Source organism: Castanea sativa, chromosome 7, assembly GCF_040712315.1.
Source record: "Castanea sativa cultivar Marrone di Chiusa Pesio chromosome 7, ASM4071231v1".
In the NCBI taxonomy this organism is placed as follows: domain Eukaryota; kingdom Viridiplantae; phylum Streptophyta; class Magnoliopsida; order Fagales; family Fagaceae; genus Castanea; species Castanea sativa.
In genome coordinates, this window is record NC_134019.1 from 3,444,094 (window position 1) to 3,462,088 (window position 17,995).

General features: G+C 31.4%; 1 pseudogene; it reads right to left on the reverse strand.

Moving 5' to 3' along the window:
• Nucleotides 1-10,266: 10,266 nt before the first annotated feature.
• Nucleotides 10,267-13,780, reverse strand: LOC142642197 (putative pectinesterase/pectinesterase inhibitor 12; annotated as a pseudogene).
• Between the last annotated feature and the right edge of the window lie 4,215 nt (nucleotides 13,781-17,995).

Here is a 17,995-nt window from a genome sequence, read left to right on the forward strand (position 1 = left end):
CAAAGTTTGATGAGACAAATTGAAGTGTAGACTGACATATATAGATTAAAAGGGCTTACCTAAACAACGTGTAACACGTGATATTACGGTTATTGTGTGTAACACATGCAGTGGCAGAGCCACATTATAGGTTCGCCTCCCAAAATTTTGAAATATTTTAGTATCCTATATATATATATATATATATATATATATATATATATATATATATATATATATATATATGTTATAAATCGGTTAAGGTGGGCCAAAGAAAAATGAGATTTCCCACCCACCCCCCAAATTTGAGTTGCTCTCCAATGACATTAGAAAGAAAAAAAAATTGGCTTCCCCCAAGAAAAAAATAAAAATAAATAGCTTAATCTATCCAAAACAAATTTTAAATTTTTTTTTTTTAAAAGCTACATAAGAATCATCCATTATTATTTTTTCCCTTTTTTTATCTTTTCATTTATACATCCAATCAATTGAGTTACAAAGCTTCTGGCTCTATTATATTTAAAAATGTAATTATTTTTCTCTTTGGATTATTTTCCGTACATGTTTAGAGTAAAGTAGACAATTTGTGTGTACTCATTAAAGTTTAGAAAGATTATGTTCATTAGAAAAAAAAATAAATAAATAAATAACAAGTTCTTACTAATCTAATTGTATATGAATATGTTTTGAATTTATCTAAACCGATTTATGAATACCATAGTTTGGCCCCCCCAAGCCAAAATTCCTAGCTCCGTCACTATACACATGTGATGTTAGGGATATTGTTGAGTCTTTTTAAATTTAAAAAAAAAAAAAAAACTTTATCTCTCGATATGTTTAGAATATCTTTTTTTAGCTTGACTTGACAATTAAAATATATAATATATGTAATTTTAGTCACGTCACTCTATTAGTAAATTATATGATGTCTAATTCAAATAATAAATTATACGCACCTATATATAATCACGTAATAAGTTGAAAAATATGACTTCAAACATTGTAAAATTCTTTGGACGATGGAGAGGGTTACCACGCATGGCATAATGCACAAAAATGTCTTTTAACAAGACTAATACTTGTTGCGCACACTGTTCATTCTAACTGAAAACATGACTTTAAACCATTATTTCAAACTTAAAAACATGACTTTGAAAGTTACTTTTTCGATTATAATGGCCTAATGGGAAGTGTGTGCTTGCACTAGTGTATCCAACAAACAAAGCCCTTTTAATAGTGTTATTTCAGCAACTTGTTCTATTTATTTATTTATTTATTATTTGCGTCTATTTTTTCCCCAATTCCAAGGTTTATTAGATCAGAGTTAAGGAGTGATTAGTGGAAGAAATTGTGTTTTTCAGGCCATTATAACGGAAAAAGTAACTATGCAAGTAGGACTCTGTGCTTTTGGAGCAGTCAAGTCTTTTAAGTTCTTACCGAGACAAATGCAATATGCAAGTGGGACTTTTTGTGCTTATATGGTGTTAAAGACTCTTTTTTCACCCCACGTGTCACTACCTTATTAGCAACTTATGTCACATCAACATATTATTGATTTTTTGGGTAAATCTATTTAAAACTCAAAATAAGCTTATATTTTATCAATTACATAGATTGGGCTCACATGGCTCGTGAGCCCAATGAATCGGGCGGATTCATGGTCCACATTTCTTTTTCATCAATCGAGATCATAACTCATGATATCATCAACATCAACATATGAATAGGGCTCACACAATGAATCAAAGCTCACGGCTCATATTACCTCTCTCATATTCATGGAAAGCAGCTTCTTCAACAAAAGCTCATATTCACACAAAACGACAACAAAACCCAAGGTACGTTATTTCATCTTCGGATTATGATCCAAGCTCATGAGTCTCTTTGGGAAAATTTTGGGAGTTGTGGTTTAGAGGGCTAAGAGGTATGTTCAGTAAAGTTCTAGCGGTTTAAAGTTGATAAAAGAAACATGTTGCTTGGCATGTCTTCTTCAACTCCCTGAGCTCTGACGAGTGCGTGTGTAGCGGGCAATATATGGTAAACATCTCTTATCACATAGCACATAAAATGATAAAACTCTCCATTGCTTTTTTCCTAAAACTTAATATTCATCATATGACAAATACTCAATATCCTCAGCCATCTAAATGCTGAGAAAATAACTATCAATTCAATCTCCAACTGTTTCTATACAAATTTAGAAACTTAATTATATTATTCTACATAAACTAAATTACTACTTTCAGCTAAAATCCAACTCAAACACATGGCCTATTCTGATTGCCTATTTTTAATCTCCAAATACATAGAATATTCATGATATCTCTAATACCCAGCTGCTGTTTGCCACAATCAGACCAAATATTCCTCTGCTAGCTGCTAAAGCAGAGCACTAAATGCTCTTCTTGCTCACCAAGATTAAGTCACAACACAATGGGACCTTGACCAAATCTCTAAAACTTCATTAACTATCAACCAATCATTCTCTTATTTACTAAAACTGTGTTGTAATAGAACCTTGGACCAAAAATACAAACACCCAAAAAATGAACACTACAAAAAACTAGACCTATAGTGGCTTTTTCTTAGTGGCGTTTGTAAAAAATGCCGCTATAGGTATCCTATAGTGGCGTTTTCTATAAACACTGCTATAAGCATATCTATATCTACGTTTGGGAGTCCTATAGTGGCGTTTTAAAAAACTGGGTCTCTAGCAGCGTTTCAAATGGCCTATGGCAGCGTTTTTAAAACGCCACTATAAGCCCTTGTAAGACCAAGACCTATAGCCAAACGCCACTATAGCCCAACACCAAAAAAAAAACAAAAAAAAAAACCCCCAAATGTTCCCAAGCTTACAAATACTACGGCATATTCTAGGAATATGCCATAGAATATTCTAGGAACATTCCATGGCATGTTCTACAATATTTCAAAAAAAAACAAAAACAAAAGCTAAATGGTCATGGTTTCAAGGTAAAAAAATATGGAATATTCCTAGAATATGCCTAGAATATTCTATGACATATTCCAAAATATTTGAATAATAGATATATATATATATATATATATATATATATAAATGTATATATTATTATATATTTATAATTAAATGAGACATGGTATGTCCACAATATTTTTACAACTTTTTTCACAACAAATCATAAGTGGTTAGTTGTTCTTTCTCAACAAAAAAAAAAAAGTAGTTAATTATTATTAGTTCAAATTTAAACTTAACACTAAGATTACTTTTTTGCCTCAACAATAACAACGGATAATAACCTACTATTTAAAATTTGGTGTAAAAATATTGTGAACATATCATTTCTCTATTTAAATATATATATATATACACACACACACACACACATATGAGGGACCAACAAAAAAATTAAAAAAAAATGTAAAAAAAATTTCAGAATTCAAAATTCAAACCCACCTAACCCACTCACCTTATCAATCCATTTTCTCCACGTCCTTATTCTTCAGACTTGTTTCTTTTCTTTTCTTTTCTTTTTTTCCTTTTTTTTCTTTCTTTTTCTCCCTTATCTCCACTCCTTCATCTTTCTTCTTTTCTCTCTTTTTTTGTCCTTCTTTCACTACACACCTGAATTTATTCTTTTCTCTTCCTCTCCATTTTGATTTTATTTCTCCTATTTTATTTGTGGTGGTGTCAATGTTAGTGGGTTTTGGATTTGAAGATGCTGTTGCAACTTGTTAATTTTGTTTAAATTTGTAAATGATGCTGCTATTATGGGATTTGTGATTGAAGAAAGAGTGATATTGTGTTTGATGCCATTGGTTGTATAGTTGCAAGTAAGTATTTTTTTTATAAAAAAATTTAATGATTGTTTTGGTCTATCCCTTGTTTGTTGTCAACTTTGCTTCATGGGTCTCTGAGATTTTTGATTAATTTTTGTGAATTCTTTGGCTTTTTATTATTGATAGGCATAGAGATCTCAAGTGTGATAATATCTTTGTTAATAGAACCAACAAAGTAGTGAAAAATTCAAAATCTATTTGATGATTTCTTTTTGCAGGTTAATTGGTCTATGGCGGCTAAATGTGGGGTGGAGTTGCTTTTTTTTTTTTTTTTTTTTATGTGAGCATGTTGTGTTTGATTTTGAATTTTTTTTTTAGGTGGGTTTGTGTTTCATTTTGAATTTGCTGGGCTAGCTATAGTGTTTGTATTTTGTCTTATTTATGTATTTTGTTTTGTTTTGTTTTTTTATCTTTTTATTTAATTACAATTTTAATTCAATTAAAAAAAACATTTGATTACCAAAAATTAATTTTTGGTAATCAATTTTTTTTTGTTGGTGGTTTTTGGCTATAGTGGCACTTGTTAAACGCCACTATTGTATGTACCGTCACTATAGACCTATAGTGGCATTTCTAAACACCACTATAGACCAATTTTTTTATTCTTAAAAAAGGCTATAGTAGCGTTTGACAAACGCCACTATAGCCTTTTTTAAAAATAAAAAAATTGGTCTAAACGCCACTATAGGTCTGTAGTGGCGGTACAATAGTGGCATTTGTAAACGCCATTATAGCAAACGCTGCTATAGCCTAAATGTGCCTATAGTGGCTTTTTAGTACCTATAGTGGCGTTTCACAAACGCCACTATAGACCCAGTTTTTTGTAGTGGAAGCATTTCCAATAGAATCCCAGCAGTGTATTCAGCACTTGACACCTGATTGAAACTGATATCGCCAGCCATTTAATGCTGAAATCCTAGCAGTCAGCTACTATACCCAAAATAGCAAGACATCCTTAAAAGAGATCTTACCATTTTCAGCCAAATTCATGAAATATCCATCCTAGCAGCCTGACATCTGACCTCATCTGCTTCCGCCCCAAGCAATAGCTGTCTTGTAACAACTGTCTTATGATAGCTTTTCCTGTCAGCTGGGACAACTTTTCCTGATAGCTTGGACAACCTTTTCAAATTAGTTGTGACAGCTAACCCTAACCCAACAACTTTAACATTACAAATTTTCCTTATTTGGCTAAAACCCAAAACCAACTAAGTGATTATCTCTTTCTTGCTAAAATATTTTCATTTTCTGCTTCTCTTTCCCCAGCAACTACTACCCAAAACAGCAAGAACATCTTAAAACTAAACATACCATTCTTGGCCAAATCCTAGGATGGATTTTCTGAAGATTCATTGCTATTTATGACAGATTTTGGTTGAGATTATTTGCTAAAATACCCTCTTAAACTCTGCTATAATTAAAACCCTTCATCAACACATCAAGACAACCAAGAGGGAAGGACAACTCTCTCATGAACTTATCCATTCTCTCTCTCTCTCTCTCTCTCTCTCTCTCTCTCATTATCTTCTTAAGCTCTTAATGAAATTTTGAGCTTCTAAGTTTCTAGTTTCCAAATTAGGAGCTAAACTCTTTAGTCCTTAGTTCATAAATGCCCTTCATAAGCCATCATATATCTTCCAGCAGAAGATCCCAATAGCAAATCCCAATAACATTGCTAAACACACTACAACACTGCTAAACACAATACAACACTATTACCCTCACTCTCCATATTCAGAAAATACACCTATCTTACTGCTCCTATCTCCAAATACTTAAACACATCTCCATACTCTTCTCTTACAAAATCTTTACTCTTGGAAAGCAATCTCTACAACTTCTCCAACTGTTATAATCTCATATTTTTACTATCTTTAACCTTCATAGCTTTCATACTTCCATATATCATACATATTAAATACTACATCCCACAAAACATCTATATCTTTTACCATCTCCACACTTCTCAAGAGATATCAAACACTCATACTAAAAGCCCTTCTCATGGAAGGCATAAATCTCTAATGCTAAAACCCTTCTCCTAGAAGGCACCAAAATCTCATATCAAAGTCCTTCTCATGGGAGGCACAAATCCATCTTACATAAAGCATTTCTTTTAGAAGGCACAAATACTTCATCCAAAAGCTCTTCTTATAGAAGGCAACACTATTCATAACTTCACAACAACTAAAAGAGCATTGTCAAGGGAAAAACTCATTTAAGTGCATGATAAGAGGGGCAAACTTAACTAGCTCCTACACACAGCTGGACATACTCTCTCTCCCTCCAGTTGCACCCATTTTTCCTCCTCAATCTTGAAATTATCATGACAAACTGCCTCTCTACCACTAGGGTCACTCTGCTGGAATATTATCAACTAACAGAAGTTGTACAGCTGGAGTTACAAACCACACAAAGATAAGTGATTTTGCTTCCATATCTTTAAATTTACATCATTGAATATATGATTACTTCACCTTTAAATACATATTACTTTATTTCAACTATTATTACAACCATTGATCAAAGCTATTATATCAAACACATATTACATATTTATTCAACAATTATCTTGATTCTTAAATTTTGGCTTTAATGGTTTTGTAGGCTTAAAAGTACGCCGGTAGCCATTGGACCATGTGGCCCAATGTTGAGTTCCGAATGCAACTCCCCAAACAAACCCAGTTCTAGTAAGGTCACCCCTCCAAAGGACTACACATGGCTGAGCAACTGAAAAAGGCCCCCGAACATATGGTAACTAACCATTAAACATGCTTAATAATGTAATATATGTACACTATGTTCGTATAAAGTTCACATTTTTTTTCCTTTTTAAGAATGCATACCACTAACACATGATTTTCCATGATGTGTAGACAATCAAAACCCTTTTAAATTTATTGGGATAAACCCCCCCCCTCCCCAAAAAAATCGCTAGATGGTAATGAATTGTGGTAAAAGTTGTGAAAAATATTATGATACTAACATTTCTCTTGTTCTAGAACAATAGGATTCTCTCAATTTCACCCACACACATACCATTTTATTTCAAGCTTAGGATCCTTTCTATTTTCACTATAAAAATGGCAACAATCAAATTTACTTAAAAATGGTGTTTATATATATATATATATATATATATATATATATATATATATATATATTATAAAAATGAAGCCTTTGACTTTTGTTGACTTCATAATATATTGACACATAAGATTTGCTACTCTCAAAAATTAACACATCATTTTTAATTTTTTTAATTTATTTAAAATTTTCCTAAAAAACCTAAACCCTACAAGCAAGTAATGAAAACCCGAATACAAAATTACATCTCTAAAAAACACGCAGAAAACTACACCACCAACAACATACCCACCAAGCCAATGAAGCCAACTCAACCGAAAGCACCTAATCATGTCATCATGTTGAGCCCAAAAAGAATTGGGAAGATTGAGTAGTGTTTGTGGTACACATTCCCCAAAGAATACATATCGAAGTTATGGAAACATGGGGGTAAAAGAAAATTAATAGTTCTACTACTGCTGAGATGAATCGGAGGACAAAGGTCATGAACAACATTGCAATTGATTACTTCTACTGGCATTGAGACTGAGCATCAGAGGCCAAGTTGATGGTTCGTGGGATCAAGAGATGTGCACCTCTTCCTACAATTAAATGTTTAGCTTCCTTTCATTTTTGACCTAATTATTAACTCCTACTTGGTCCCCAAGTTCAGCCATTATCACTAACTAGTATGTAACCCATGCATAGACTAATAGGCATAGATGCATTTAAAAATAAATATATTTTTTTAATCATAAAATATATATATATATATATATATAAGTGATTGAATTATTTGAAAATGATAGGCCAAGAATATATTGACCCCTTTGGTAAATTAATCAATTAATTAGTCAAGCTAATTAATTATATTCAATTACATGCAATAAGCGTGATAACACAAACAAATCACCAGCTAAAGTAAATGCAGTGAAAAATAAATTTGACACAGGTAATTTGTATACGAATGGAGAAAATCATCGAGGCAAAACCCCATTGGGTGAATTTAAAGTCACTACTCCCAAGAATCTATTATTATCAAAATAAGCGTTTACAAGTAAAGAAATCTCAGTACCTTATACCAACCTACAGTTGAACCCTTACCCCAATACCCAATTAGACTTGTAATGTAATGACAATCTCTCATTTCAATGCATGGCTCCCAATACACGACTAACTAATCGATACACGGATCTCAGTATGTGACTTACTCTTTTGCACAAATTCAAATACGTGACTAACACACCAACTTAAGGAAGACGTTGGCTGCAAAGTTTTTCAATTCATCCAACAATGAAGATCAAGAAACTCCTTGATTATAAAACCCTTGGCGCAAAGACCCAGCAACTTCTTCAAAGAATATGATGAACTAGGGTAAATTATCTCCAATCACAATATGCATGAATAATCACTTTGCATCACTTGAGACAGCCCTTAAAACAATCCTTATATATGTCTAGGGTTGTGAAAAAGGAAACCCTACACAAATAAACTTGGATATGCATGAAAAAAAATCTGGAAATCTAAATTTTGTAATTCTTGATAGATACTATTTCTATTGAGTAGCTATCGAGATTCGTCATTAAATCTCGATAGATATCTATCTGTCGAGTTATTTGTCAAGTTTTAATGAACAACACTTTTTCACTTGTTTATTGAACAGATTTGTATAGTTTTAATACTAAACTTGAACTCTTATTCCTTGAAGTACTAAACCGATCCTAAATCTATCCAATTACAAGTAAAGTACGTTTTGTCAAGGGATTAGCCAATTTACATAACATATGTTCTAACAAGTTCCACATATGTCCTAACAGAAAAAATAAACATATTTTTTTAATCATAAAATATATATATATATATATATATATATATATATATATATATAATTGATTGAATTATTAGAAAAAATAAACATAATTTGATGGATATTAAAATTACTGTCTAATTTTAATGCTACTTATGATCATTTTTATTCTAATTTTTAATAAGATAGAATGTGTGGTGTTTTTTTTTGAGTAGATATATGATTGGTTTTTTGTTTTTTATTTTAACATTTTATTAGTATTGGTCTCTTAGTATTTTTCACTCATTAACTCATTTGACATAAAGATTAAAAAACTTCAATAGACATATGGCACAAAATTAACCCACAATTAAAATTTAATTTGGGATCTAATAGAATTTTGTGATCTAATAGAATTTTGTCTTAACTTTGAGTTTTAATACACACACACACACACACACACACACACACACACACACACATATAGGCTTGGGTTCAAGTTACACTTGGTCTAACTTTAAACAATGTTACACCACTCAATATTTTTTAAGTGGATGTGAATATTGAAAAATCCACCATTGGATTACATTATCTTCACATATTCTCTATGCTTGTAAAATTTCAAGGTGATCAAAGATTAATAGTCATGTAATCAATCAGATGTTAAAATTGAAGTTGTTGTAGTTTAAAATAATGTATAAAAGGTGAGTTTATGGATCAAATTGTAAATAACATCTAATTAATATGAAAGTTGGCATGCATGTTAAAAACATATAGAACATGTAATTCAATGGTTGAATTTTCAAAATATTAATTCAATAACAAGTTATTGGGTGGTGTAACATTACTTAAAGTTACACCAGGTGTAACTTGAACCCAACCCATATATATATGTGTGTGTGCGCGTATATATATATATATATATATATATATATATATATATATTAGTCTCAATTAAGGTTAAAGTCCCTTAATTTAAGCAATTAGTGATTAATTTTCACCTGAGTTAAATTATGTGCATGCAACCTTATGGTAAGTTGTAGTCCAAACCAATAGGAAAATGACACGTCACTAATTTTAAATTGGTCAATAATTAGACCAATTAGATTTGATTGTCCATAACCACATGGCCAGACTTAATTCATGAGGGTGCATCTTTATTGTTGAAATTTGTTTTCTTGAAATCTTTCAATCCAATAGTCCAATTGAGGTTCGTAACCAATCTTTTTGGTTGTTATGATATTGAGACTAATTTGGCGAGAAGTAATCAAGGATCCAATAGCCAAAATTAATATATGCTACCCTCACATGTGAATTTACCATTTTACCCCTTATGTGAAATTAAATGCAATTTGCAAAATAAGATATTTACACATAGATTTATAATCTATTATATTTATAATCATCTAAAGGCATTAAAATAAGGCTAATTGATTTAATTAATTAACTTTAAGTGGCAAGACTTTTTATAGATAAATCACCATTACGTGTATTACAATGACCTACTACATAATGTTATTTGTTACCTTTGAGGAACTAAAACTATATATTTTGGCCATAAGATTGGCATAAAATAAAGACCAAAGTGAATTTCATTTATTCAATGACTCTTTATACTATTCATCATAAGGAAATGTAGTGGAATGCAACCATTCATCACCACTAATGAACTCAGACACCGTGAAATTACATGCATCATCATCGTCCATTATGTGATATCCTAGCCAAGTAACTCTATCATCCGTTAATGAGCCAGGCCCGTAATTTTCGTACTCCCCATAATACAAAGTGTTTAATTCTTGATTATCATCATCATCGAAAGACTGCGTCCACCCAGCTGGGTCAATGAAGTCATCAATGTAGGAATTTAGGTAGACTGTTCGAGAGTACGTCCCCCATGGCCTTCCTAGGTAGCTTTTCACTCTACTAGAACTAGAAGATAAATCATCCAATTTAAAAATTGAACAATTCTGGAAGGAGATTCCAGTGTCCTCATCTAGGCTATCACGAGATTGTGCTGTAATAACCGTAAATTGGCCAGACATTGGCATTTTGGAAAAAAATTTACACCCTTGAAATACAGCTGCTGCATTCCCAAATATAAAATCTATAGTGCCCCATATGTCACACTCTCGATAGAGTTGTCGAAACGAATGGACATATAATGTATTCTCAAAACCTTTAATGAAGCACCTGTACAATGCGACATAGTCCGCATTTACTCTCAAGGCAACTGCTTTATGTTTCTTCGCTCCAGCCTTGTTCTCAATACATATGTCTTGTGCCAAAAAGTGTTCACCAGACACCGCTAAAATTCAATTTATTAAATCATTAATTAGTTAGAGGTTTTAAAGAAAATTAAAAAAAAAAAAAATAGAAACTTAGAAAGATTCTAAAGTTAGTACTTATTTTTTTACAAAAGCTTAAAAATTAATGTGACATGAAATATCAATGGTGCCACTTCAACAACATATAAAAAAGTGTATAATTATTTTAGGAGAGATGATGGGAATCTAACAAATTTTGCAATATAACCTTTACAAATTGGTATGTCACCATACATAAAAAATAAAGTAAATAAAAAATTCAAGACATTCATTTATTATACTTACACATTACATACCATTCTTTCGCTAAGTAGTTCAATATATGTTTGTATTTCAATAATTTCATCAAAATGAAACTCTATTAAAGTTTCAAGAGGCTCACTAAAGTTTTAAAAAAATTAAATATATTTTTCTTTAATAGACAAGTGGATAACTATCGAATATACCACATTTTTTACTATTAACTATTTTTTAACAGATTTGTAACACATGGCTCTTTTATTCTTATCAAATATGCAAATATTACTTATATTTTTTATAATTTGGAAACTGTGAGAAGATAAATTTGAATTTTGGATTTTTTTTTTTAAAGCACTAGAAGCGTGAATTAAGTTACATGGCACTTTGACACATAAATGATGGCCAAAATGACAAAATATCTCATTCGCCCAAAAGTTCCAGCAAAATGTCTTTGTTTTGAAATTATTTAGGGATATACCTTTGTTTTGAAACTTGACTTTTTAAAAATCGAGTTTCAATGAAAAACTCAATTTAACCAAAATCGAGTTACTTGCAAAAACTTACATGGAACTCGAGTTCATTGGACTCAAGTTCCATGTAAGTTTTTGCAAGTTTTTTGCCTATAATTCAATTTTCTAAAAATTGAGTTTTAATAATTTTTTATTGAAACTCGATTTTTAGAAAATTGAGTTTAAAAAAGAGGTATATCCCTAAATAGTTTTAAATAGGGGCATTTTACTACTTGTTTTGGGCAAAAAGGGATATTTTGCCATTTTGGCCCATAAATGATATACAATAAAAGCAGGACAACTTCAGTTATGAAAAAGCTTTACGGTTCAATCAAGCAAATTACTTTCTGATGTCATTATGGAGAGCACTTTTGGTTAGCTAGTTGATCTTTTGAATTCAGATAGGATTTGCCAACCGGAAGTCGCGGGGTTTCTTGAGGATATTACTCGTATTTGTGGAAATTTTTGCTATATATGCTTTGTTAGTCTACCTTTTTGGTGTAATTAAGCTGCTCTAATTCTTGCTAGTGTTGCTAAAAAAAAATGAGTAGACCATTGTTTTTATTAAAAGAATGCTAATCTTTTCTTTTTCATTGTACAACTTTAGGTCCTTTCATAATATTGTTCTAGTAATATTGTTTAAGTGTTGTGAAAATACGTATGAATGACAAAGTATTGTAAAAATACGAAAGCTATTGTTCAAACAATATTACCAAATAAACTCTTTTATCTCTAATAAATAAAGTCTACTGTCGTTTCAACTTATATCTCATGTGTGTTAGATGTTTGTACAATTTTGAATTAAAAAATGTACTTTTTTTTTCTAACATATGATCCTATATTAAGCACAGGGGCACAATACAACTAAACTAGTATAAAAGTAAAACAGAAGACATGCAATGCAATTAAAATATTAATTTAATTAGTTAAACATACCAAGAGTTGTAGATTTGAAAGTGGTCCAGCCATCGGCCACGCTTCTCTTGAGTAATTCTTAGGTACTCTCGGAGCACGAAAAATGGTGCTCCTTCCTCTCACATTCATGATGGGGTCCGCTCATTAAATTCATGGTAGGGTCTACCATGAATGTGAGAGGAGAGAGCACCATTTCACTATACTCCGGAAGTACCTAAGAATTTTCCGCTTCTCTTACCAGTAATTATAGTGGCATCAGTTCTATCTCCTCGCAGAAAAATGTTTCTCTTGTAAGTTGGGATTTCCACATTTTCCTCATAAACCCCTTTTTTGATATAGATAATTGTTTTATCATTGCTATGTTTGGAGCAAAGTTGATAGCATCAGTGATGGTGGTGAAGTTTCCAGTTCCATCAGCAGCTACGGTCAGCATCTTGCTTGGGTCACATTCACTCTCCAATATCCGAGTCCGACTCTCTAATTTTTTTTGAAATCCACGATGGAACACCCATGTCCTTGAGGCGCCTATTATTAAAGCAGAGGCGCCTATTGTTATGGCTTTCTTGGCTAGACAGAATGGAAAGAGCATTACTTACATGCTTATAAGTGTCACGCACGGCACTCACTAGGGTTAGCAACAAAGGACCCGAAGCTGAATCCAAGGCTTCCAAGCATGTGTTCTTGTTTGTGAGTGCTGCGCTAAGGTAAGCTGCTGCATCGGCTTGTTTCCGTTGATTAATGGGTGCATCCTGGATTAGGGACACTGATCTTTGTAAAGAGGACAAGGTGATTTGGTGGAGTTCCTTGCAGTCCTGGATGGTACCTCTTTGTTTTTCGATGACATTATTTGGGTTTCCGGCATCCAACAACATATTGGAAAGCTTTTCAGACTTCGATATTGCGGTGTGGAGGGTGTTAAGGAGGTAGGTGGTGATGCTTGGACTAATCTCATTTGAGATATTGGAGTGTATCAATGAGTCAATACAGACATCTGGGTATGGTGTCGTGTTGCAGGTAGATACTATGGAGGACAAATTTTGGGAACATTTCAAAGAAGAAGAAGAGTTGAGAGCCCATGTTCTTGACAAGCTGACTGCAGAGAGACGCAAAAAAAGTTTCAGAATATTGGACGAAGCCATCATAGTTTGATGAGACAAATTGAAGTTTAGATTAGAAAGGCCCAAGTGTGTGTGTGTGTATATATATATATATGCGCGCGCGCGCTTGAAATTATAGACAATGTGTGAACAGAGTGTACAAGAATAAGCGTGTAAAAATATTTTCCCATTGCTGAGCCTGAGCTCCATAAGTAAAATAATGCAATTCGGAACATTAACGACTTAAAGTTATGTTGTATACTTTTTTTTAAAGACTTTAAAAGTAATGAATTGGATTACACAGACTTTGATAGCAGAGTGTGGAAAAACATTCTTTTACACTTATTTGCAATTACCATTTCACACATATCTACAATTGACGTGGAAATAGTGTCCTTATATTAAAAAAAAAAAAAAAAAATCTGCATTTTAACGTATAAAAGTGAACATAAAAGAGAGAAAAAAATAGCAGATATCTGATGATCAAAACCTTAATGACAATGCTATATGCTTCTTTTCTTTTCTTTCACCGAAAACATAGAGCAGTGATGTCAAAGTTCTACGCTTCGGATGGAGAAGGCCAACGTGCACAGCATGATGAGAAATAAGGTTTAACAACGTGCATCACAGTTTTCACATCATTTTAAACAACAATATTCAAACACCTAAAGATACCTTTATTTTCTCGCATTCCAAGATTTATTTGATCGAGAGTCAGGAGTGATGGATGGAAGACCGAAGACCCTAAGTTCCCCTTAAAATTTGTTTTTCAGGACATTGCCTTTCGGAGCAAAGTATTCAAAGTTCTAAGTTTTAACGCTTACGAGGGGGCAAATGCAATTATGCAAGTAGGACTCTTGGTGCTTATATGGGTAACTGTAACTGACCAACAGTTCTTTTTCCCTTTTTAGATTAGGAAACTATTCACTGTATAATATAACATACACTTTTCAAATAAAGTTCACAGTTTTACCACGGTGATCCAGTGGCTATTGCCCTACTCTCAAATAATTTGGTACAGCATACAAGATCAACTGCAACTGATGATCTAAAGCTTTAAGTGGGATCTCAGAGTCACAAACGGGGTGTTTGCACGCAACAAATTTAGATAGAAGAGTCATTCGAAGCTGCATGTAGTCACGTAAACAAGTACTAGAAGAGATTGCTTTAGATTTAGGAAAAAATCTATTGTAAAACTTTCATTCTATTTGGTGAATTTGTTCCTTGAAGATTGTTTAGGTTAAATCTTCCACAAGTTTTTTACCTTGAAACAGGACGGTTTCATTAGTTTTCTTGAGTCATCATATCACTTGTCTTATTTACTTTTTTGCACTTAGTGATATGCTTGTTTGTGTTTAACCTAGATCTACATAATAAACCTAAGTAACAACTTATTTAATTAATTAAATTAAACAATCTAAGTGTTTAGGGGTTTAAATAATCAAACAGTTTAGATTATGTCATGTCATCAATTTTGACAAAACTCCCTAAAATATTTTGTTTTTAAAATTAATTTGAGTGGTGGTTGTGCAGCTATAGACACCGAAATTTATGTAGACTTTTCATACCCCTTAGACATGCACAATTACATAGGCCCACCACAAAACACTAGAGGGAGAAATGTGAAACAATATACATTATTTTTTGTGTTAATAGACATACCGCTATAACTCAAAAACCCACATTGTAGCCAAGAACCTTGTAGCTTAGTTAGTTACAATTTTCTTCTATTTCCAAGACATTTAGGGTTAAAATCCTCCTCTTCTATTGTAACAATCAAATTATTAAAAAAAATAGATTGATACATTGTCAAGGTGAACAAATCAAACATATCAAAATACATTGTTTAGTTACATTTTCTTTGAATTTACCCTACTCTTTGTGGTTCATGCTCGATACTCCGAGAATTTTATCACTACAATTTCCTGCACATGGGAGTGAGCAAGTAGACGATAAGGGGCTATTTGCTTATTTCTAATAATTTAAGGGGAACACTGTGAATGACCCAATAGTTAAGAGAGGGAAAATATAAATTACTTCATTATGTCATCTTTTTTCATTTTTAATATCTAAAAACCTTTTATCAATTTGATTACCAAACAGGTATAATAAAATTTTCTTTTAAAAAAAAATGGGTGTAATAACTTTTTTTTTTATAGAAGAAGATGGGTGTAACAACTTGAAAACACTTTATCATTATAATTTATCTAACAGTACTTAAAATGCTAAAGAAACTTTTTAATTAAAATTCTTTATCTAAAACTCTGCCTCCAAATCCAATATTAATTTTAAGTCAGGCAATCTTCAGTCATTATTTTATCATTCCATACAACTTACAAGAGAAGATTTCTCACACTATCAAAAGGAATCAGAATATTATATGAAATAAGATCCATTTCCAAAATTTAAACAAATGTAAGGTATGTTGTTTTATTTTTTTAAGTACGATAGAATTTCTATATTAAAAAAAATTGCCAAACAAACTAATTGAAATTCACTATTTAGGTTTCTCAACAAAAAAAAAAAACTATTTAGCATTTAATTGATTTTGTATAATTTATATGGTTCAGATATTTTAAATGACACATGTTTTATATTTTTGCACAAAAAGTTTTAAAACAGAAATTATGGACTTTTTGATAATATTATTTTAATAATGTAATTTATGTTTTGTGAAAATATATGTTGTATTGTTTAAACAGTTTATTTATACAATACTAATAAGACGGGCTAAGAATTTAAGAAACAGGGTATCTTCAGGGTATCTTCGTATATCTTTTCCCTCATCCTATAGCATTCCCCTTCAGGTTTTTCCTTTTTGGTATGCACAATTTGACCTTTTCTACAGACCACGTCCCCCTCCTCATGTCTCCTTATGTCCCAGCATGTGCCAAAATCTCACATGTTGAGATTCTTTTATGACAACTATATATTATAGCCTACTCTACGAGAAGACCTGTCTTCTTTATGTGACCTAACTGACTTTTTTTTTTGGAAGAAACTGACTTATGAATTATGAACATCAATAATGATAACATTTTCTTTTTCTTGAATAAATGCCGGACAAATTACTTTTCTACCGATTAAGAATAATATTACCACCGCGCACTTTTAGTATGATAGTCATTCTACAGGTATAAATATTTGTGGTGGAGTATGAGAGGCAAGAGCCGGGGTTCAAGTCTCTTGAAGGGAGTTTCACACACATATACACTTAGATTAGGTTAGAATAGAAATTCTATTTTGTATCAAAAAAAATTAAGAATAATGTTAGGGAGATAATTTTATTTTACAATTATTTATATGGTTTTTTTTATTAAAGATATTTATCTAGGTCCGTCACTGCCAATGCCAATAGGCTATGTTGTGAGTAAATGTGAGAATGACAAAAATTAACTACAAAATTGGTTGTAATCGAAATCTATAACTTTACTCAATAAAAATAAACATTACTACATATTTTGAAAATCTAACTGTTAAATTGCATGTTCTTTATGCTTTTAATACACATATCAAATTTTGTGTCAATCAGATATTATTTACTATATAATCTATAAGTTTATATTTTATACATAATTTTAAATTATAAAAACTCGCAATTTAAATAATTTACTAATGATATAGTTATTTGACATAAATAATGATCTTTAATTTTCTAGAATATTTGCAAACATGGAGAAATATGAGGAAGATATAATCTAATAATAGATTTGTCAAAAGTTACCTTCAATAAAAAAAAATATTGAGTAAGGTTGTAATCTAAAGGTACAACTAATTTTGTAGCTAAATTTTGTCCATGTGAAAATTTTGTGTTCCTACCATGGTTTTAAAAACCAAACTGGCCAAAGAACTGAAAAAGGTACTAGTTCCTGGTTTTTTTTGGTTCTTAACCAATTTTGATAGTTTTTTGTCGGTTTTCTTGGTTTTTACTGAACCGATTTTTAGTTCAACCAGTCCAGTCTGGTTATTAAAACATGCAATGGTTACTACTTACTATAATAATTGACCAATTAATCAAGACAAGATTCTCAAAAGAAAAAAATAAAAATCAAGACACCAAGTCTACTTAAGAAGAATAATTTTTTTATCAAAAAAAAAAAAAAATTTGTTGTAAATTAGCATTTTGGTCTCTATCATTTTAAATGTGTCAATTTCTTAATATTTTGGTATTATATCAAAATAGGCGAGGTCATTGTTAAGATAATGAATCAATGATGAAAAATTCTTATGTAACTGACGGCAAAATAAAAAATTATT